Source organism: Lissotriton helveticus, chromosome 8, assembly GCF_964261635.1.
Source record: "Lissotriton helveticus chromosome 8, aLisHel1.1, whole genome shotgun sequence".
Taxonomy (NCBI): domain Eukaryota; kingdom Metazoa; phylum Chordata; class Amphibia; order Caudata; family Salamandridae; genus Lissotriton; species Lissotriton helveticus.
Window position 1 is genome coordinate 748,865,972 of NC_136069.1, and position 24,502 is coordinate 748,890,473.

Below are 24,502 nucleotides of genomic sequence, written 5' to 3' on the forward strand. Positions count from 1 at the left end.
TATGCAGGACGAATATTTTTTTTTTGTGCTGACCGAGCAAGAAGAGAATTGTGTTGCTTCGGAGTATGTGTGTGGGACTCAAGACTGGCAGTGCATTTTGTGTCATAGTCACCTGTGTGTTGAAGCTAGGAAGCCCACATCTTGAATGGGGAGGGGCAGGGTTGGGTGTCCACTACGGTTCACAATGGGGCTTCTGTTTACCTCGTTGCATGGACATGGCTGCTTTTGTCTGCTCGCATTGGGGTGTCTCTCAGGAAGTTTCACACGTGCACATCGAGGGGATGGAGATGTTGCACGTGGTGCAGCTCGGAACTTGGCAGCTGTGGCACCGTGATGGCTGGCTCTGTGGTTGGGTGTCCACTACGGTTCACAAATGGGGCTTTTGTTTGCCTCATTGCACGGACATGGGTGGTTTGGTTTGCTCGCATTAGGGTGTCTCTCGGGAACTTTCACACAGGCACACCGAGGGCATGGAGATGTTGCACGTGGTGGAGCTCGGACCTTGCCAGCTGTGGCACCGTGGTGGGGGCTCCGTTCTGTGAACCCTGGAGGCGGTGGCTGGTGCTTGGGGTTTCCACATGGTGTGAATCCATTTCAATAGATTTAGCGTTGCGAGATGGTGTGGGGACGAGATCTAGGTGGTCTTCTCTCTGACATCTCAGGTCCATCTTCAGCAGTGGGTGCGGTGCCTCTTCTTGTGTCTGGAGTAGTTTTGCATTTTTTAATTTGCAATGTTTTGATTTGTAGGGGGTCGGCAGGGGCCAGGGCAGTGTATTTTTTTGTTTTGCACTTGATACGTGTCCCCATGTGTCGCAATATGCACTCATGTTTGTTGTATGCGCCCCGTCCCTGTTGTCTTCCATCGTTCTGTCTGTTTGCTTTCTCGCCTCGTCGCACACTGGCTCCACTTCTACCTGCCCGCCCCCCCTCTCTTCCGCCTCTGTGGTCTTTTTTTTCGAGCACGGTTCCTGCGTCTCTTTGTTTTCTGCATCGGTACCATCCCTGTGTACCGTTCCTCTCCCTCAATTTAGTTGTCTGCCTTTCCTTTCTGTTGGCCTCTTTCATTTCCATTTGGCAAGAACTCCCCGCGCGCCCCCTCCCCCACCTTAATGACTATAAAGGCTATAATATGCTTCATTCACACTTATCTCCGTGTTTCTTTACAGTGGGCTTTCTCCAAACCTGGGCAGTCGGGTTGAGCCGATAACAGACCGGAGTGAACTTGTGTTGAAATGATAGGTTTTTTAAAGCTTTTTTGTGCAATTTAAATCGAAACTTGAGAAATATAATAAGTATTGCTACACATTTCCCTTCCAAACTTTGGCGAGGGGTTCATATCATTTTGTATTGTGAAATTGGTTGCATGGTCTTCAGTAGAAGCAATGATGCTTACCAACCCATCACCTAATATAGTAGCTTCTGCGTGTGCCCTGTAGCACCCTGATTGTGTTTGTACGTATAGGGTTATTTGCTGTTGTGGAACTCCCTTCTCACTCCTACATAGCTTTTGAAAATACAGGAGCCACAAAATGTTGTGTGCAATCCAATTATGACACATTATGCCATTTGAAAAAGGTTACTTTTATGAAGTAGGTCTCTATCACATTGTATACAACCCTGGCACACGACTTGCAGGCTATTTTGACCTACTAAACATTAGTGAAAACCTGTCCACACAAATGCACACAGCATAATTCCACTACACAACACGTTTCTCCATCTACTAATTCCAAACCACAGAAATCCACTCCACTTTATTCCACAACATACCACATAATGCCAATCCATCATATTTAACTCCTCGTATTTCCACTTCGCTCCATGCCACATAATTCCACTTCACATACCACTCCGTGCCACATAATTCCATTACATGCAACACAATTCAACTCCAAATATTTCCACTCCACATAACTACACTCCAGCCTACATAGTTACACTTCACTCCACATATTTACACTCCACATAAATCCACTCAGCTCCAAAACACATAATTACACATCAAAATTGAACTCAACAACGTGCCCCATATTTACACTCAACATAATTCCACACCATGCCACACCACACATTTCGATTTCACACAATTACATGCCACACAACATATTTATACACCACTCGATACCACATAATTACACTCCACATAAATCTACTCCATGCCACATACCAACACTCTCCCTCGTGTATTCATCATTCTGCATAATTCAAGAATACAAGTAAATGTGAGACCTATTGCATTGCAAATGCTTGTTGATTTTGATTTTGGGACCTGATCCTTTCTCAACTATACTTTTTTCCTCTGAACTCTAATCAGACCAAAACATGTGTCCGGGTTTGCTTTTCTTTATTATTGGTCAGAAATACCTGGTATTTTACGAATCGGAAAGCTGCAATAATTTGTCTAGACTTGCATAGGTAGTGCTTGGATGATGCATTAATAAGTATTTGCCATAACGCAGGCATTTGAATATATGTTTTCACCGGTACATTAATTTGTTTGCTTTGTGCATAAAATGAAAGCCCACCAAAGCACTTTTGATTTAGCGAATGAATTCATTGGAAATTGATCACTGAATTTCCCAAAGGTGTCTAAAGCACTCTCTGAAAGTAACCGACCAGCCAGTGTGAGGGTTTTCAACCTTGCCACAGAGGGCATTTTTTAACCCTCAGTGCTATTGGATTAAATAGGAGACCGGAGGGCTCCCACCCTCGCATGTGGATCCCCCTTCACTGTCACATGCAGCCACTAAGGGGGGACCTCCGTTAGTTGAAAGGTGCTGGTGCATAGCTGCCTACGGTAAAGCGCAACTCAATACCAGTGGTTAGAGCCTCGATTAACGAAAAATGTGTACGTCTGACTCCCAGTGTACCAACTAGCCTGACTGCAAAATCCTTATAGTTTAGTGGCTCTGTTGACCCTAGGAAACAAAATATATATTTGATTCAGTTTTTGAAGGAATGTGACTGCTGCATTACCTCCTCCTGATTAAGAGTTATTCTATGCTCCTTTATACATATCTCCACAAGAAACTGTTTTTGTGCTATGAGCCAAGCTTTTAGATACAGCAGTAGGGACATTCTCTTGATCTCAGAGGCAAGATGTAAGTTGAGAGCTTTCCAGGCGACTACATTTTGATATGCGCTTCCTCTGCATATTGGGTTTGCTTGAAGCACATTAACTCCTACAGAGCCAATCTTGTCAACCTACATATCACCCCCACGCTGAAGGCATCGGGTTAGTTCCAGTCTCAGTGTTTTATCAAAGCTCCTTGTTACCACTATGACAATCTAAGCACTTTGTGCCATGGGAATGTGCACTCTGCTCGCTTGCAGCTTGTAACAGTTTCCAGAATTGAGGGGTTTAGGCAGGAAGAGCACCTTGTTGATGTCTGTGTGTCCTTCTAAAGCTCTCCTGACCTGCATTGTGTTATCTTGGATCATCTAAAAAATGTTTTAAAGGTAACCCCTCCTTTGTTAACTGGTGCACTTCCTCATATACCCTTGTGAGAAGGAGCTATATCAACGGTGAACACGGAGTTAAAAAAACCAATAACACAAGACATGTTCTAGAGCCAAAAGAGGCCAGAAGACCCTGGCTCTCATTTAAGGTGTCAGTGGTAGGCTCACAGCAGTAAAACAACATCACAGAGGTCACTAAACAAGCAGGACGGCTCAGCAACAACTACTCCTCCTGCCTTATTTAGTCTGATTTGGGCCTGAACGTCCGCATCAGCAGTCACGAGATCTGTCTGCTCTTACCCCAGCACGTCTTTGATTAGGATACATTGATTTCTAAGACCAGTACGCTGTCGTAGCAATTTATAAAACGGGATATTAATGGAAAACTCTCCAATGAAACTCTCCTCCCCGAAAGAGCTCTTCAAGATTGTCGATTCCCTTTCATCCTTGCAGACCCCGGACCCTGTTATTACCTCTCAGCAACTCTGTAACAACATAGCGCTCTTCTTTCAGACCAAGATCGCTGATATTTATTCAGCTTTAGAGCTGCAGAGGACTCTTATCACTGTGCCCTCTCTCCCTTCTGCTTCTGCACCAGTTTCTGCTGAGAGGCGCCTTGCCGTCTTTCCTCCTCTCTCTCTTCAGGAGTTAGAAAATCTCCTGAATAAAACCAGGTCGGGCTCCCCATTAGATGCCTGTCCGCTTAGGATTCTTAAGCAGTGCAGGGAATCTCTCCTTCCCTCCCTGGTTGAAATTATGAACAGGGCGATAACGGACGGCATCTTCCCTCAGCAATGGAAGAGGGCTGTGGTAAAGCCTTTGCTTAAGAAACCATCTCTTGACCCTGGAGTATTAAAAAACTTCCGCCCGATCTCACTGCTCCCTGCCCCTGCGAAAATGCTTGAAACCCATCTGAATAAGCATCTCGTGGGTTTCGTGGAAAGTTCGGGTCAGCTGGATTACTCTCAGCATGGTTTCAGGAGGGAACATAGCACCGAGTCGGCCCTTACCATAGTGCTGGATAATATCCGCACACGTGCCGATAGGGGCTTGACCACCCTCCTGATCCTGCTAGACCTCACGGCGGCCTTCGACACCCTCTCTCCCTCGGTTTTAACATCTCGTCTGAGGGAGATTGGTGTTGAGGGGTCTGCCCTGCGTTTGCTGACCTCGTTCCTCGATCAGAGAGAGCAGAGGGTGATGTTGGGGGATTTCCTATCTCCATCCCTGTCTGTGCATTGTGGGGTCCCTCAGGGGTCGGCATTAAGCCCGACCCTTTTTAACATCTATGTGACCCCTCTTGCTAGACTGATTAGATCTTTCGGGATGGAGGTAGTTTCCTATGCTGATGACACCCAGATCCTCGTCTCTCTCTCCCAGTCGGCCAGCACGACTGCCTCCAATTTTAGATCTTGTATGGAGGCAGTCGCGCAATGGATGATTCACAATTCATTGAAACTAAATGGGGAGAAGAAGGAGGTCATGGTGTTCGGAGGGAAGGAGGAGATATGGTCAGCAAGCTGGTGGCCGGACTCACTGGGAACTTGTCCTGTCCCGGCCTCTTTGGCCAAAAATCTAGGAGTTCTGATTGACCCTACCCTCAGCATGCGTCAACAGGTCAATAGAACGGTTTCAACCTGCTGGGGTATAATCCATGTATTGAGGATAATTAGACACTATCTCTCCCAGCAGGCCAGAAAACAAGTCGTGGTCGCACTTATTGGCTCCCGTCTGGACTACTGTAATGCGCTGTACGCGGGACTAAATAAGGGTCTGTTGCAGCGCTTGCAGTTGGTCCAGAACGCGGCGGCCAAATTTGTATTAGATCTTCCTAGACGTGCCTCGGCCACCTCTGCCAGAAAACTGCTACACTGGCTTCCCATTGAAGATCGTATTTGCTTCAAAACTCTGTGCATGACTTACGGGGCCTTGGCTAGAGGTAGTTCTACTGGGATTGGGTCCATCCTGTCCCTTTATAGTCCCTCTAGGAACTTGCGCTCCTCCAACAAATTTTTGTTATCGGTACCACGCACCCGTAGAGCTAAATGGGGTGTCAAAGCTTTTTCTACGCTAGCATCTAAGTCTTGGAATACTCTCCCGATGGAACTTAAGTCCCTTCCCACCATGCAGTCATTTAGAAAGGCGCTGAAAACTCATCTTTTCGCGAAGGCATATTTGTAGTTGTGCTCTGCCTTTTGTTTTCTGATCTGTTTGTTAGGCGCCTTGATGCCTTCGGGTTTTAGTTGCGCGGTATAAATTTTATTTAATTCATTCATTCATTCAATGGTTTACCTTCTGCGTTGGCAACGTTTGCAGTGTTCTTCTGAATCACTGCTCCCAGAGCAATGTGCAAAGCTCCTGCACTTACTGCATCATTTTCTTTTAATGTGTTGAATGTTTGGGGTGTTTAGTTGTACGAAGTCACCCTGTCTTCGCTGGGTTCTTGTTGACCACAGCTACTTATGGTTGTACAGTATGATGTCAAATGGTGGCTTCGTCGGATTTGCCTCCACCCAGCGCGAGCTTTGCGAAGTTCTCTGCCGGGGGCAATAAAAAGTGGTTTTTAGGTTTCGCCTCGTCGAAAGCTGCGCACCGCGCAGCTTTTCGGCGCAGGCGAAATCTAATGTTTACAGTATGTGGTTTGGGAATCCGCCCTCTGTTCCATTGGCTAGCTCCATAAATGGAGGCTAGCCATTGGAACAGAGATCTGTCCGTCAATTGCGGAGCAGATTCGGGGGTGTTCCGGCCATTTTTACTCATCCTGCCCCTTTGACAACGTCATTGCGGTGGTGGGCGGTTCCTATTTTTTTGGGGGGGGGGAAGGTTTGTTTTGGTCATTGCAGGCCGGCCACCGCCGGAAGAAGTCCAGGTGAGTGCTTTTTCTTGCCGTTCCCGCCCCCCTCCCGCTGTCCGTGCCTTTCCCGTCCCCCCTCCCGCTGTCCGTGCCTTTCCCGCCCCCCCTCCCGCTGTCCGTGCCTTTCCCGCCCCCCCTCCCACTGTCCGTGCCTTTCCCGCCCCCCTCCCGCTGTCCGTGCCTTTCCTGCCCCCCCTCCCGCTGTCCGTGCCTTTCCTTGTTTTCTTTGAAAGTGGGCACCTTAGAATTGCCTTCACTGGCTGTGAGAGTCGAGTGTCCGAGACTTAATCACAAATCTCCCTGTGGACTCCGCAGGACTGGTCAAAACAACTCGAATTTCATCCTTGATTTAACAGGTCCCATAAAACCGTAGAATTGATTCTGCCCGGCCTAGCGCCTGTCGCTACTTGCTCACACTCTAGCACTACGGAAGTAAGCAGCATTTTAGTTTGCATTTTAGTCTGCAACTCAAAAGTTCGTCGGGGCGGGCACACTCAGCTACCCGGAATTGTGTTTTCTCGGAAGGATGACTAGCGATCAATTCTTTTTCCCCGGATACAGTAACCCTCTAACTCCTCCCCCTGTTGGCGCAAAAGACTTTCGCCGTCTGCAGTTTAGTGTCTTTACCTCTGCTGCCACCCGAAGGTTTTATACTGTAAACGTGTTAGGAGCATTTCTTTGATGTAATTCAGCGATGGAGCAACGCGCATGCACAAAATGTTTAACTGATTTTTAGATTTGGGGATATACTCCTGCAGGAGAGGTCCTCCCCTCTCGCCCACTACACATGTAGATGAAGGGATGTGGACGTACGAGAATTCTTCCACAGCACAGAGCTGCCTCATACATTATTTTACAGTTTGCTTTTTTACTTTCCCTGTGTGGACTCAGAGTAAACATTTGCCTTTGCTATAGGGCGTGTAAATATACCTTGCCACTGGGCGTGTAAGGTCGAGCTCATGTATGCTGTCTCACTCTAGCGTATAGCATGGTCTGGACAGGAGATACATGTTTGCTCTCGCTATATGGCGTTTGGGTGTAATATTTACAAGTGCTCTCGATATAAGGTGCACTTGCACCCTCACTATAAGGTGAGTATGTGCCCTCACTGCGAGGTGCACTTGTACCCTCAGTGTAAGGTGCATGTGTGCCCATACTATGAGAGGCCCCTCTGCTCCCAGTGTAAGGTGTAGATTTGCCCTCAATGTGAGATGTCCTCGAGCTCTCACTATAAGTTGTTTATGTGCCCTCACTGTGCTCTCATTTTAGGCTGCGTGTGTGCCCTCACTGTGAGATGTGCGCGTCCGTGAGCACCTCACAGTGCACCCTCTGTCACATCTAAGTGTTGTCACGCTAAGGTGCATAAATATGCCCTTGTTGTGTAAGGCGCACGTTCTCTCAATGTACGGTGTTGGCGTGCCCATACTGTGAGAGGACCCTCTGCTTCCAGTGTAAGGTCCCTTCACTGTGAGAGGCACGCGTGCTCTCATTATAAGGGGCACACGTGTCCTCATTGTGAGAATCACATGTTCTCTCACTATAATAAGGTGTACATCTGTGTGATGTGCACGCCTACATGGACACTTCACAGTGTGCGCTACATCGGGTGTACTTGTGCTGTCATTATACGGTGCATAGCTGCTATCACGGTGAGAGGTGCACGGTACATTATACATTGGGTCAGATGTAGATGCTCTCACTAAAAGCTGCATGCGTGTCACTACTGTGAGATCTCCACATACATGTGCCCTTTGTCAGATGAATGTGTGCTATCACGAAAAGGTGTCCATGAGCCATCAGTGTGAGAGGTTCATGTACCCGGACACTTTACTTTGGATACTTTGTCAGATGCACGTGCTCTCACTGTACACCCGCCTTCATTGGGGCATGTGCGTGTACTCACTATGAGGTGTGTGTGTGCGTTTACTGTGAGGTGTGTGTGTGTGTATATATAAATATATATCCTCAGTATAAGCATCTTTCTTTCACAGTCAGCACTCTGATAGATGTATGTTCGCACTGCAAGATGACCGTTCTCTCCCTGCACAGTGTAACTGTGTCTTCAGCATAAGATACTTATCCCACTCTATGCATGACACGTGCCTCCGTTGTGAGATGTGCCAACACACACGGCCTCTTCATAGCGAGGACTGCTTGTCATCTGTGTATGACACGCTCTCTGTGCAACGTTTGTCCTATAAGATGTTTGTGTGTATGTGTACTCACTATAAAGTCCTGTCTGGTTGCCCCCCCTCCCTTCTTGTGGAAGGACAGGAAATCTGCTCGCTTTGAGGGGCCTGTGTTTCCCGCCTACCATTGGTGCTAGTAATTTGGCCTGAGCTCTCATTGTTATCTGCAATATCATTAGCTCAAACTCGCTTAAATACGCGACCTATTGCATTGCAAATGCTATATGTCTCGCATTTGCGAGAGACAATGCCATTTATTTATTTATTTTCAAAACCAACACATAAATAAAAATTGTCATTTACAATGCCAATAGCTCAAACTTTTCAAAAGGCGAAACCATTGCATTGTAAATGCTTGTTGAATCCAGGAAGCTCTGTTTTCCTTTACTCACCCTCCCCACCCCTCCTTTCACAGGGTCTGCGTGGCTGCAAAGCTCACACCACAGGCGATATGACGTGTGCTTACATATTATAAACCGATTTTCACGTGAGGGGTCTCATAACTAACGTAAAAATTGGCGCGAGGATGCAAGGAGAAGAAGAAAAGAAAATAACTAGTTGTACAAGCCAGATTGATATCCCTGGCTTAGTTTATACGTGCCCGTGGTTGGTAATGAGCGCAATTACCAGGTATTTTTTTTATCATATGTGGCAAATGTGGATGAAGCAGAACGAAAGCATATTGTGCAGCCAAACCCAAGCGAGTGGAAATAGAGGTAAGACTTCTAGTCTGGAATTACTGGACCTTCTCCACGCCTCCCTGACTCTGTTGGAAGTTATACATTCAATTTAGACAGGACGACGATGTGCACACCTTCTTCAATCAGTTTTAAGTTCATTCCCTTTTCTCTATTGATGTTTTGTTTCGCGTGCTTCCCGAGACACGTGGTCAGCCCTTTGCCACGCAGGGTAATAATGCAGAAAATTGGGAGCAGAACTCTGCCCCCATCCGGGAGCACAGCCTTCATGCATAATGAAATGCCGCAAACTTTACATGTTTTCCCAATTGTTTATTCGTATAATTGTAATCCAATGTTTATCGTTATTTCAAATTGTATCCATGTCACAAAAAGACGCTTATGCCTTCATTTCATTCTTAATGGAACAGGAATGCCAATCCAGGCCTTCTCCTGCAACATGACGATGTGCATAGATTAATTCATGAGCGTCACTTTTCATTTCCCAATGCATTTCGAGCCTTTACTCTGGCTCTTCGTCAGGGGTTTAAGTGTCTATAAATGAAAACACAGATGTTAAACTCTATATCTGACTCAGTAATATTCATTAATAGTTACACATGCGGTTATTGCTCTTTACCCAAATCAACATTTTCCCGCTAAATGATGCAACCTTCTGTTGCCATTTTTAATGAGTATCCCTGCTTCTTGAACTTTCTCCCCTTCTTCTCTCTAACCGATACCCGTTATCTCCATTTTACTGCCCCACCTCCTTGTCAACCCCCCTGTTTTTATGACAAAAGCAAAATAACCATACCTTAGAAATAGTCCTCCTTGAAAATCCGTACCTTTCAAACAAACAGTGCGAACGTCCTCCCCACGTCTTCATTCCCTGAAGGGATTCAACCTACTTCTCAAAAATCTCTGATTTTAACCTTTTTTTGTCACTTGTCTCCTCCCCTCCCATTCACCTGTTCCACATTGAAACTCTCTCACTGATTGCCCTGTAGTTGTTCTCCTTTCTTTCTGGGTTGCTACCTACAAATCCCACAATGCACTTAATGTAACCCTCCGTTCCTCACAGTAAGCGTGAAAACAGGTACTCTCCTGAGTGCGTCTCCCTTCCCCCTGACCCTCCCAAAGCACTTAAAATACTCAATAATGCTCCGCCCACCCACAGTTCTCATCTCCAATGTTAATTGCGTAATGTTACGATCTTTCCAATAACAGCTTATTCAGCAAAGCAATAAAATACTGCGCAACAATAAAATAAACATCAGTAAGTTATTAAAAATGAGCCCTTAGATACAGCAACTGTCCAACTTCAATTGCACTTCATATATATTTTACGTTAGATCCCGCTCTTGAAAAAGTTCTTCCAATTGTCTCTTTTGTGACAGTTCGCAGTTTCCTCAAATCTTTCATGCTCTGATGGGTGCTACTCGTCAAACGGGTCGAAAGTAATACATTCAATTTAGACAGGACGATGATGTGCACACCTTCTTCAATCAGTTTTAAGTTCATTCCCTTTTCTCTATTGATGTTTTGTTTCGCGTGCTTCCCGAGACACGTGGTCAGCCCTTTGCCACGCAGGGTAATAATGCAGAAAATTTGGGAGCAGAACTCTGCCCCCATCCGGGAGCACAGCCTTCATGCATAATGAAATGCCGCAAACTTTACATGTTTTCCCAATTGTTTATTCGTATAATTGTAATCCAATGTTTATCGTTATTTCAAATTGTATCCATGTCACAAAAAGACGCTTATGCCTTCATTTCATTCTTAATGGAACAGGAATGCCAATCCAGGCCTTCTCCTGCAACATGACGATGTGCATAGATTAATTCATGAGCGTCACTTTTCATTTCCCAATGCATTTCGAGCCTTTACTCTGGCTCTTCGTCAGGGGTTTAAGTGTCTATAAATGAAAACACAGATGTTAAACTCTATATCTGACTCAGTAACATTCATTAATAGTTACACATGCGGTTATTGCTCTTTACCCAAATCAACATTTTCCCGCTAAATGATGCAACCTTCTGTTGCCATTTTTAATGAGTATCCCTGCTTCTTGAACTTTCTCCCCTTCTTCTCTCTAACCGATACCCGTTATCTCCATTTTACTGCCCCACCTCCTTGTCAACCCCCCTGTTTTTATGACAAAAGCAAAATAACCATACCTTAGAAATAGTCCTCCTTGAAAATCCGTACCTTTCAAACAAACAGTGCGAACGTCCTCCCCACGTCTTCATTCCCTGAAGGGATTCAACCTACTTCTCAAAAATCTCTGATTTTAACCTTTTTTCGTCACTTGTCTCCTCCCCTCCCATTCACCTGTTCCACATTGAAACTCTCTCACTGATTGCCCTGTAGTTGTTCTCCTTTCTTTCTGGGTTGCTACCTACAAATCCCACAATGCACTTAATGTAACCCTCCGTTCCTCACAGTAAGCGTGAAAACAGGTACTCTCCTGAGTGCGTCTCCCTTCCCCCTGACCCTCCCAAAGCACTTAAAATACTCAATAATGCTCCGCCCACCCACAGTTCTCATCTCCAATGTTAATTGCGTAATGTTACGATCTTTCCAATAACAGCTTATTCAGCAAAGCAATAAAATACTGCGCAACAATAAAATAAACATCAGTAAGTTATTAAAAATGAGCCCTTAGATACAGCAACTGTCCAACTTCAATTGCACTTCATATATATTTTACGTTAGATCCCGCTCTTGAAAAAGTTCTTCCAATTGTCTCTTTTGTGACAGTTCGCAGTTTCCTCAAATCTTTCATGCTCTGATGGGTGCTACTCGTCAAACGGTTCGAAAGTAATACATTCAATTTAGACAGGACGATGATGTGCACACCTTCTTCAATCAGTTTTAAGTTCATTCCCTTTTCTCTATTGATGTTTTGTTTCGCGTGCTTCCCGAGACACGTGGTCAGCCCTTTGCCACGCAGGGTAATAATGCAGAAAATTTGGGAGCAGAACTCTGCCCCCATCCGGGAGCACAGCCTTCATGCATAATGAAATGCCGCAAACTTTACATGTTTTCCCAATTGTTTATTCGTATAATTGTAATCCAAAGTTTATCGTTATTTCAAATTTTATCCATGTCACAAAAAAGACGCTTATGCCTTCATTTCATTCTTAATGGAACAGGAATGCCAATCCAAGCCTTCTCCTGCAACATGACGATGTGCATAGATTACTTCATGAGCGTCACTTTTCATTTCCCAATGCATTTCGAGCCTTTACTCTGGCTCTTCGTCAGGGGTTTAAGTGTCTATAAATGAAAACACATATGTTAAACTCTATATCTGACCCAGTAACATTCATTACACTCAAAAAAAAATTGAAACTCTCTCACTGATTGCCCTGTAGTTGTTCTGTGAGAACAACTACAGGGCAATCAGTGAGAGAGTTTCAATGTGGAACAGGTGAATGGGAGGGGAGGAGACAAGTGACGAAAAAAGGTTAAAATCAGAGATTTTTGAGAAGTAGGTTGAATCCCTTCGGGGAATGAAGACGTGGGGAGGACGTTTGCACTGTTTGTTTGAAAGGTACGGATTTTCAAGGAGGACTATTTCTAAGGGATGGTTATTTTGCTTTTGTCATAAAAACAGGGGGGTTGACAAGGAGTTGGGGCAGTAAAATGGAGATAACGGGTATCGGTTAGAGAGAAGAAGGGGAGAAAGTTCAAGAAGCAGGGATACTCATTAAAAATGGCAACAGAAGGTTGCATCATTTAGCGGGAAAATGTTGATTTGGGTAAAGAGCAATAACCGCATGTGTAACTATTAATGAATGTTACTGAGTCAGATATAGAGTTTAACATATGTGTTTTCATTTATAGACACTTAAACCCCTGACGAAGAGCCAGAGTAAAGGCTCGAAATGCATTGGGAAATGAAAAGTGACGCTCATGAATTAATGTATGCACATCGTCATGTTGCAGGAGAAGGCCTGGATTGGCATTCCTGTTCCATTAAGAATGAAATGAAGGCATAAGCGTCTTTTTGTGACATGGATACAATTTGAAATAACGATAAACTTTGGATTACAATTATACGAATAAACAATTGGGAAAACATGTAAAGTTTGCGGCATTTCATTATGCATGAAGGCTGTGCTCCCGGATGGGGGCAGAGTTCTGCTCCCAAATTTTCTGTTGGAAGTTAGTCATACACAAAGAAATGATGAATCGCCCTCGCTCACAAAGATGCTGGGCCTGCTCAAAAAGTAACAAGTTAAAGCATTTCAAGAACCTTGTTCGGGCTCAAATCACATTGGCTTTTTTTTTGGCTCCCTTTGAATATTTTTCCCAGACCAGAAGCAAAATGATCCTCTGCTACTCCCTCAAATACCCCCTCTCGCAAGTCCCCCCGGGCCCCCACCCAGGACTTTCTTTTCCAGAGTGGAGAAATCTAGCCAGGCAAGTGGCACTTTACAGCTCCCCACCCTTCTATAAATGGAACCGGATCTGGTTCTTGTAGTGATTTTTTTAGTACATCCCTGCTGGAGCCCCCTAGCCTGTCGCCTACTATTGCCGTACGATAGAAATCACTGCACCTTCCTTTCACCTTTTATGTCTCTCAAATGCAGGGTATGTGTAAATGGGAGCTCCTGTGTAAGGGTTCTTCTGCCAAACCCTCCTAACGCCCCCTCTTTGTCCACTTCCTTCCTCCCCAGTCCTGCCCCATCCCTAGTACATTTTTTAAAATGTTAAGGTCCCAGGGAAGACATTAACACCATCTGAATCACTAGTGAGCACCATGCAGTGAACATAACATGAAATGGCCATACAGCTACATCTGGATTACAGCATTTGTTAGCTCATACTTGCCAGTGTTTCCAATTTAAGAGAGAGAATATTGCTGTTTAAGCCAAATAGATATTTATTTTAGCTTTCCTCAGATACAGTGCAAGCCAATGGCAAATTAAATGTCCCCACTATTTAGGTCAAGCCTACCAGACAGTACAGCTGTCTGATTCCAAAAGACCTTGTGGTCTTATCAAAAAACACACAGTGGGTTGCAGCCTCCCACCCCCATGTGCTTACTATTGGTTGGCTTCATTAACACCCTAATTTGCCAAGCTTATTTGATGGCTTGCATTGTCCATCTTGTGCCTGCCCCTCCTCCGGTGCTTTGTCAAATTTACTAGTGTCCTTCCACTGTTCACTTTTAGGCAACTACTTTTTTCTTTCCCAGAAGAGAGTATGTGCTTCCCAGCTGTCTCCCTAGTGTGCTTCTTTTTCCTCCTCTTCGCTCTTTGCTGCTCCGTCTCCTGTATGTTCCTTCCTGCCCCCTCTATGATGCACTCTCCCTCCTCTGCTGCTCCCCCTGTGTTGCTCTCTCACTTGTGTGTTAAACTCCACCCAGCTTCACAGTGCTCTTTCACTTGCTCATTTGCTTTTCTATTTCTGTGCTCCATTTTGCTCCCCCACCAGTTAATTGTTCTCTGCCCCCTATATGTTCTCTCTGTTACCTCCTCCCCACCCTCCATGTTGCTTCCCCTCACCCGCGCCTTCCATTTTGCTTCCCCCAACGCCCTCCATAGTACTTCCCTCCAACCCCTGTCCTCACCATGTTGCTTCCACCCCCTAGCGCCCTATGTTTCTTCCACCCCCAGTGTTGCTTTCCCCACCCACTTTGAAAAGAAAACTCTTTTGCACTTTAAAACAAAATTTCTGTCCTATTCAGATAGGTAAATAAAAATAATAAAAAAGCGCCTGCATCATTATGTAAGCGCAGTCATGCATGGTGCTCACGTCTATAGAATGACACTGGCGGGCATGTCATATGTTTTTTAGGTCTCGCGTGTCGTACTGCGCACATGCGCAGTCGAGCTCGCGAGATTTTATGTCTCAGAGTGAACTTCACTAGCGAGGGTTAAGCCCCTCTTCTCCATTGGCTGGCCTCCTAAACGGTGGCCAGCCATTGGAGAAGACGTCCTAGTGACGTTCTTCTTTCTCTTTAAGCCCCGTCCTTTTCAGATTGGGTTCCTTGACTTACTGCTGAAGTAAAAGGTTTCTTATCTTCCTTATGGGTCCAGATGGCCCCATAAAGAAGATAAGGAACCTTTTACCCCAGCAGAAAGTCGGGGCACCCAGTCTGAAAAGGACGGGGCTTAGAGACAAATGGTGAACGCTTGTTATAAACATGCCTGTCAACCCGATCCCACTAACCCAGTATAGCTAGAAATGCATGGCGTGCAAAGCTGCAGAAAAACACACTGCCTGATTTCTTGGAACATGGTAGGGACCAAAGTGCGTGCCCTTTTCACGCTAAGGAAGTACTACAGTCGGACAAAAGACACCCACCCACGGTGAGGTAAAAATGAACCCTTATTCTGTATCCAGGGAACCCCTATGATCGGGTTACGCCAGTTACAGTGCCGAGCTGCCGAGACCTCACCGCGTGCCACTGCCCTTGCCGCCCTGCCAAGATTAACACTTCATGAAATCGTACACACTCAAGACAGTAAATCCCCACAGGTCGAGCAATTTTCGAATTCTGTTTTTCGAACGATGTAGCGGCTGGTGTCAGGGGCTGCGGCGCTGCACTTCCAGGGCCATGTATATGTGCCAACTCCATCAAAGCATCTCGGCCTTTGTCTCGTCATTTGTACCCCGACTCTGAACAACAGGCAGCCTCCCTCCGCTAATCTCAAAAACACGATGTAGCGGCTGGCGTCAGGGGCTTTGGCGCTGCACTTCCAGGGCCATGTAAATGTGCCAGCTCCATCAAATCATCTCGGCCTTGGTCTCGTCACTTGTGCCCCGATTCTGAATCACTTGACCTTTGACACACGTCCAGGCGAGGACCTCTCAAACAAACCTTTCAACGCATCCCAATGCTAGGGTCATACATTGAGCCTGGACTACACACTACTACATACACTCTACTATTCTCTACTACTCTCTACTATTCTCTACTACACACTCTTTACTACACACTCTCTACTACACACTCTGCTGTCTAATACACACTCTCTACTACACACTTCTACACACTCACTACTCTGTACTACACACTCTACTACACACTACACTACACTCTCAATGACACTCTCTACTACACACTCTCTACTACACACTCTATTCTACTACACACTCACTACTCTACTACACACTCTCAACTACACACTCTCTACTACACTCTCTACTACACTCTCTACAACATACTCTACAACACACTCTCTACTATTATCTACTACTCACTGTTTACACACACTCCACTACACACACTCTACTACACACACTCTACTACACACTCACTACTACACACTAACTACTACACACTCTACTACTCCATATACTACTCTCTACTACACACTCACTACTACTACACTCTACTACAAATTCACTACTCTACTACTCACTCTATACTACACACTCACTACTTACTCTACTACACACTCTCTGCTACACTCTCGCTACTACATATTGCTACTACACACTCGCTTCTACACAGTCGCTACTCTCTACTATTCTCTGCTACTCACTCTATACTACACACTCACTACTCTGTACTACTACTACACACGCTCTACTGCTCTACTACTCTACTCTCTACTACTCTCTACTCTCTATTAGTCTACTACTCCCTCTCTACTAGCTACTACTCACGACTACTACTCTCTACAGCTCACTCTCTACTACTCACTCTACTCACCCTCTAGTACTGTCTAGTACTCTCTACTCACTTTCTACTACTAACTCTCTACTTCTCTCTACTACTCACTATCTAATCACTCTCTACTACTCACTTTCTACTGCTCAATCTGCAAAAACAGCGTGACCGTACTCCAACCCTTTACTCTTTGCCTAAAGGCACTAGTGAAAAAACATTCAAAATGCAATAGGTCTCCTCTTTATTTATTTTTTTAAACATATTTTTATTGGCATTTAAAAAGGTTATCAGGACAATTTGCAACTCAAACACATTCAGACAAGTGATATATAGCATCAGTCACAGATAGTCATCTTTATTACACTTAAAACAATTCTGTTTGTAATCGGGTGGCTTTTTACCTTTACTTTTATTAGTATTTTTCAAACTTTCATGAACATAACATGCATATATATATGCATATGCATGTGTATAAATATATATATTACCTACTGGCGGTCGCCAGTAGGTAGTTATAGTTAGGACCTAGTTTCCATAGGAAATCCGCAACATTCTATTTGGAATAACTTTGGCGCCGGTGGACGAATTTTCGCGAATTTCTCAAAATAGGTGGCCAGCTCCGCTCCGCTCCTTCCCTGAAAATTGGGGGGGGATTCGTCAAGCGGGGGCCGAGATAAAAGGGGGGTCCCAAAACGTGTTTTCCCCATGTTAATTTCCATAGGGCGGTTGGACTCACTTTTAGCCCGAACGGCTGAATGGATTCCCACGAAACTTGGCAAAATTGTAGGTACTGGTAGCCCGATGTGCCTGTGCTATGTCTCAAGATATGTGCTCCAGAGAATTTTTTGTAATTTAGGTTCAAAAAAATATATATATCTATAAGCGCGCCCCGGTACGCGCACCGGGGCGCGAACCAGCTCGCTACGCGAGTTCGCGCGCGGAAAGCTGATTGGCTCTCGGGTGTCTGTAAACATTCCAAACAGTCCGGAGCGGCCGCCATCTTGTGTCTCGGTAGGATCGAGACACAAGAGGTGGCAAAAACAAAGGGGGAAATGACTATAAGGGGGCAGAGTAGACTCTCCCTGACCCCCTAGGTTTGATGTGGGGGCTATAAAAGGGCCCCGCGGACAATTTTTTTTTTTTTTAAATTCGATTTGCGCGGGGGGAGCGCCCGGTACGCGCACCGGGGAGCGTACCGGGTAGCGTACCATGGGGAAAAAAGAATAACAGATTTTTTTTTTAAATGTAGCCTTTTTTTATAAATTGGAGGTAGTTCTAAAAAGAACTGTTTTTTTTCTTATTTTTGTTGTTTTATATTTTTTTAAATGTTTTTTTGAACATTTTGTACTTTTTTTGGCTTTTATGAACTATTTTATATTTTTTTGGTTATTTTTATGGGGAGAAACAAAAAATAGGGAATTGTAAACGGCTCAACTGGAGCAAAAAAAAATAAGGAAAAAATTATGTTTTTTTGGGGCAATTGTGGTTGTCACCAGCACGGTTGATGAGCTTTATGCTCTGCTCACCATAGGTGATGGTCTTACCACAAAAAATACAAGTGATCTTGAATTCACCAAACTGTGGTTGTATGTTTGGGACCACCTCCCTTGTCTCTGGTCCCGATGGAGTGGGTTGCTTTCTTTTGGAGGTGCTGGGTGAAGATTGGGGAGGGTTACTGGCCAGTTCTCTCACCTCTGCCGCAGCATAGTTGTTGGGATGCTTGCGCTGCATGTGCCGAATCATGGTGTTATTGCCAAATGAATATTTCTTATTAGGGTTCCCCCTTGAAAGTTCAGAGCCACAGATTTGGCAAGTCACCTTTGGCGCATTCACTTTCTTCTTGCCCTATGGGATGGAAAAAAACTCCCATACAATGTGCTGCTTTGGCCTATATGGGGTATTGTCTTCTGGCAGGAATGTCCTACTCCCCTCCTCCTCCTCCTCTTCTTCTTCTTGACCACCATTGTGATGTTGTGGTGGTCCTCTTGATGGTGGTGGCGCTCCAGGGCAAAAAAATAAAAAAAAATTCAAAAAGTATTACATAAATATACAATATAGGATTCATTATAAAAAATATTGCATTTCATAGGTTTGAGTCCCTATATATAGTTAGGAATTAGCATTTACAAAACCTATCAAATTCACTGAAAAAACCATAGTTTTCACACCAGTTATAGTTAGGAATTAGCATTTAAAAAACCTATGAAATTCACTGAAAAAACCATAGGTTTCACACCAGTTATAGTTAGGAATTAGCATTTAAAAAACCTATTAAATTCACTGAAAAAACCATAGGTTTCACACCAGTTATAGTCAGCTGGAAATTTTACTCACATAAAACCATTGAAATTCCCACGTTATAGTTAGTTGGACTCACTATAACTTGCGCGTGCAATGCACTGCTGATGACGTCACATATTACATCACTCATGACATGGTCAGTGACATCACTCATGACAATTCATACATTCATTAATGCATTCATACATAAACATACATATGCATGGTATGTACATAAACGTTTAAAAAAACGCAAATAAAAGCAAAGCTAAAAGCAACCTAATTACAAACAGAATTGCTTAAGCTTAACTAAAGGCGAGACCGTTGCATTGCAAATGCTTGTTTATTCTTCCTTAGCCATGCAGCTCAGCATTGGGATGTAGTACAACATTGGTAAAAACCATTGGCAAAGCTCCTCCCTACGAGAGAGCTTAGAGGGACGACCGGTGCACCGACGGAGAGTGCGGTGCATCCACTACCTGAGCTCGTGCCAGGTGAGGTGGAGCTGTTCCTTCCCATCACGTGGGATGAGAAGATGATTACACATACACTTTCAGGTGATATGGTTTACGTTATTTAATTTAGCAGTAGCACTAATGGTCCTGAGGAAGCAGCAGGGGATCTCTAGACCCCATTTGTCTGCAGAAACATGTCGACCTTACATCCTTTTTAGTGGACATTTGTTATACCACTAATTTGCACTGTTTTTATTGATTTAGGAGTGTGAGGGTGTTATTAAAATTGTTTTCCCGATCACGACCTAATTTTAGAGCCTTCTTCTCTTTGTTTTCACAAACTCACATTTTTCTAAGCACTGCTATTCAGTTCACCACTAGAAACGCCATTCTTTTCACATCAGCATCAACACTGGGTTTTTCCTGCGCATGGTGTATTTACCCGCCAGCACAGGTTTTTTTACCCCTGATTGTGATTTATATATGCATAAGAGATCCCAGATGATGAAGGGCGGTCTTGATGGTGGACTGATGGGAACTCGTTTTAGTTAAAACTACTCCCTTTTTTCCTGTATATTTAGGTACATTGTTCATGTTGGACTCTCTGTTAATTCTAGGTTGGTGTCAATTCTGTTCAGGGGGCTTAACAGATAGGGTCTATAAACTTACCCCTGGGACCTCTTTTGTGTTTGAAAGCCAATAGGTACCAAAAGCAAGACACATCGGCTTTGCCAATACCTGTTTATTCTAGTTCCCCAAATGCTGGCATGTATGTTTCTTCTCGAAAGGGAGGTGAATTAAGCACAGCGTAAAGGACAAAGATAGCCAAGAATGTTGAAAGGGTGGATGCAACCAAAGCTAATTTACCCCACTCGAGGCAGGACTCCACCTCACCTGCCAATAGCGAACAAGCAAAAGCTCAGAGTTAGAATAACGATGGGTAGGCCTAACCATGGCCATCTGATTTCAACTACCGGATCAGAGGTGCAGTGCTAGAACCAGCTAAGTTCTTTTTGGGGGGTGATGGGCTTGCTCGTCCTGCTGAATAAATTTGGGGCAAGCCATGTACACTGTCCAGTGGATCTTATGTTGGGGGGTAAAGAGTTCCGTAGTTTGGCTGCTTCAACAGAGAAGGATGTGCCACCCATGGTTTTTTTCTTGTATGGTGGGATTTGTCAATGTTATGTATTTTTTGGATGGTAAGTATTATAAGGTGTTGTGCTCTGAAGATCTTGTTGTGCTGGTGTGTGTGATATGTTTTGCTTTTGAGGTGTAGTGAAAGGGGTACTGATGTATATGTTTCATTCACTGGATTTGGTTGTGTAGTATTGTTTGTGAGAGAAGGTTGTGACGTGGAGGGGGTGGTGATGTGTTTATGAGTAGAGTGTATGTTGTGTGTAGGAGGGAATGACGTAGAGGTGAGAGTGTTTATCTTAGACTGGTTTGTTGCAAGAGTTACAAAGTGTGGTGGTGTGCAGTGTGTGTGTTGTGTGTTAGTGTTATTATGGTAGAAGGGAGAGGAGGGTGTTTGTTGGACAACTGATGGAAGGATCATTATATGTTTGTTAGTGATAAAATGTGGTCTGTTAGGTGTAATTACAGCAGGGAGAGTGTGTCTGAATGGGATGTAGTTATGTATGGTGTTGATTGGCGTTGTGTTAGTGATGAGTGTATTGATTAGTGGTATAGGATAGAGTTGTGTACTGTTTGTGGGTGATGGTGGATATGTGTGGTAGTTGGAATAGTAGGGTCTGTAGATGTGGTTTGGTTGGGTTTGTAGTGCAGGCTGGTACATTAATCTGTGCATAGTGTTGTGCGTGGTGTACATTTGGTGCGAGTGTGTTGCTCTGTTTGTGGATGTGGATGGTGTGGGCTGGGTATTGCTAAATGAGAAAAAGGGCAGCATTTCTGGCCCTAGTCCCGACCAGTCTCAAACAGGCTCAAACAGGCAACTACCCTTGTCCTCTCCGCCCTTAACAGGCTCAAACAGGCAACTACCCTTGTCCTCTCCGCCCTTAGCAGGCTCAAACAGGAAACTACCCTTGTCCTCTCCGCCCTTAACAGGCTCAAACAGGCAACTACCCTTGTCCTCTCCGCCCTTAACAGGCTCAAAAAGGCAACTGCCCTTGTCCTCTCCGCCCTTATCCTCGACGCCCAGGCTGAGACGCCCTAACCCTGGCCTTTTATAGCCCTACTAATCAGGTGACACCTTCGGTCAATGGGAACCCTAGCCCTAACACTATCCAATCACAACACTAGCCCTAAAATCTAGAACCAATAGGAGACCAGGACCTTACAGCCAATCTTAGCCCTAGTCCAAGCACCCAATCAGTTAAAAAACCCTGATTTCTACGTCCAATAAAGGCCCTAGCCCTACCAGTAGTCCCAACCCAAGTCCAAGCAGCCAATGGCACAGGTAGCCCTAGTCCCTACTTCCAATAGAAAGCCTAACCCTACTCTTAGTCCCACAACTAGTCCAACAAGGAATCACACCAGAAGCCCTAAATAGCTACTTCCAATTAAATGTCTAACCCTAGCCCTAGTCCCACCCTACTCCCAACAACCAATAACATAGGAAGCCCTAGTCCCTACTTCCAATAGAAATCCTAACCCTAGCCCTAGTCCCAACCCTACAATGATTGAATCACAGACCCAGAAACCAATCAGAACCCTCAAATACTCGACCAATGAGGACATCAACCCTAACCCAATAGAAACACCAGATACAACCACCAATCAGTGTACACATGTGCCAACCACTAGCAGACCATATAAGGTCCCAGAAACCTCAGACAATGTTTGCTGGTCTGGGAGTTGGAAGCTGCTTCTCCTGTTCAGAATCTCCTAGGAGACAGACAGGCTCAATTCACACTTTAGACTTCTGCAGGTAAAGGCTACACTAACTCGAAATCTAACAATACTGTTTGAATAAAACGTTACTCCCCCTGCTGGCCAAAAAACGAAGTGCACAGGCCCCAGTAAATACAGTTTAAACAGCTCACAAAAGCACCCTCTGATGTAGAATATCTCTGTTGCTGGGGGAGGTGGAGGGGGAGGGCAGGGGGGCTGGCCTCACTGGCTTGTGAACACAAAATGGTGGCTGGGGGTGCACTGTTTTAACACACAGGTCTTAGCACAAAGCAGAGAAATTTGGAGGGAAAACAGATTGTCACCAAGGAATGAGAGGGACACACTACAGAGGTTGGACTGCAAATCCCACAATTCAACACGTTAAATGCAAGCAATCATGGGCAGGGAAAACCACAAGTTTAAAACACAAAACAGGTGATAAAATATGCAATCACAGGCAGGTCAAAACTGCAATTTTAAACTGTAACAACCGCATGCAAAGAAAGTAATCACAGAAAGGGAAAATCATTTTTTAAACAACTTTTGTTTTGGGAAGAGACAGCACTAGTCTGTCTCCTTACCACTTCCTGGACTCTGCTCACTGCAATCTGGGGCACAGGTAGGCTGCAATTCACAAGATGGAGGAGAAGGATTTGGGGTGCACCCAGCAAGGTCTTAAGGGGCCTGGGCAGGTGTGGGAGGAGGGCTCAGACTTGCCTGGTAGCTGAATAGCCAATGGTCTGCTGGCCTGGGGGTGCGGGGCTAGGGAGCTGCTTCTCCTGTTCAGAATCTCCTAGGAGACAGATAGGCTCAATCCACACTGGGTATTAAAGATCATAATGGAGCAGTAAAATGATTGATTCATCCATTTACAGATATTCACGTCAACCACCACATGTAATGCGCACAAATCTGAAAAACAAGCCTGCGAAAGCAGCCGTAGATGGCAGTAAACTTGGGTCAACATTACCCATGGCTGCTTTTGTTAAATGTGCTCAGACGCATGACATTAAATTGGAATCTTTTACTGATATCTAATGGCTGACAATGCCCTCAGGTTGCAGCCTGAGTACCACTGACCCTCCCACTATTGTATTTCCCGCTGAATTCCATTTTCAGCTTTAGAGCTCTGTTTTAACCTCCAAAGTGAACAAATATCAATTCTCTTCTGCAGTTGTTCACAGGGGCGATAACAACTATGGTCTTTGCCTCCATAGCCCACCCTCTGTTGAGTGAGGGGAACTTTCAGTTCCAGCACAAACCAAATGCTTGACCCTTGGAGCGGGGCCCAGTGGAGCCTTCTAAACCTGATCTCTAAAACAACACTTAGCGGTGGTGGCGGGGGGAAAGTGAATTGGTGTTCAGCACTCTGTTGGTCCAGGAAAAACATGGCTTCCAGGGTAGTTGTGATACATTAGAATGGTCCAACGTAGAGCTATTAAGATGATACATACCATGCATCAGGTTTCAGACTTTTAGAGACCCTGAGGAAGGGTGGGATGAAAGACAAAACGTGCCCTAAAAAATTCCAGATGGGTTGCACCAGGGTGGTGGGATAGCACTGAATGTTGGCAATGAAAGTAGACTGAATCGCAACATGTATAGTAGTTACAATAGGAGCTTATTTGAAAGAAGTGTGGTGTCCTTAAAGCTGATATTGATCAAGATTATTAGCAGATCTTAGATGCTACGAGGGGTGTGTGGCCTAAATGACACCTCCTCGAACACGACATTTTGTGGAAGAGGTGTGGCGCAGCGGCCAGGGTGCCTGACTCCGGACCACAGGTTTCACAGTTCGATCCCCGGCACCGGCGGCAGGTTATCCCAGCACCATGTGATTCTGCGCAATAGTTGGCTCCCTGCACCGGGGCACCTCTCCGGAGGTAGCTGTGCGCTTTACCAATGGTGGTATTTCATTTCATTTTCTCTAGGAACTCTTCTCCTGCCAGTATCACATTTGTCGTTTTTTGTACAAGGTATACCCTTATGGAGAAAAGTTACGCAAGATACTGGTAGTTTTGCCAAAAAATCATACATGCCTTTAAATTGTCTTCAACAAATTTAACACACCACTACTTTTAGTCGTTGAAGCTTAATTTAGTTCA

General features: G+C 44.8%; 1 protein-coding gene across 3 annotated transcripts in view; it reads left to right on the forward strand.

Annotated features, from left to right (window-relative positions):
• MID1 (midline 1) overlaps positions 1 to 24,502 on the forward strand; it is an 805,692-nt gene that overhangs the window by 570,889 nt on the left and 210,301 nt on the right. The gene's annotated exons all lie outside the window — the stretch shown is intronic.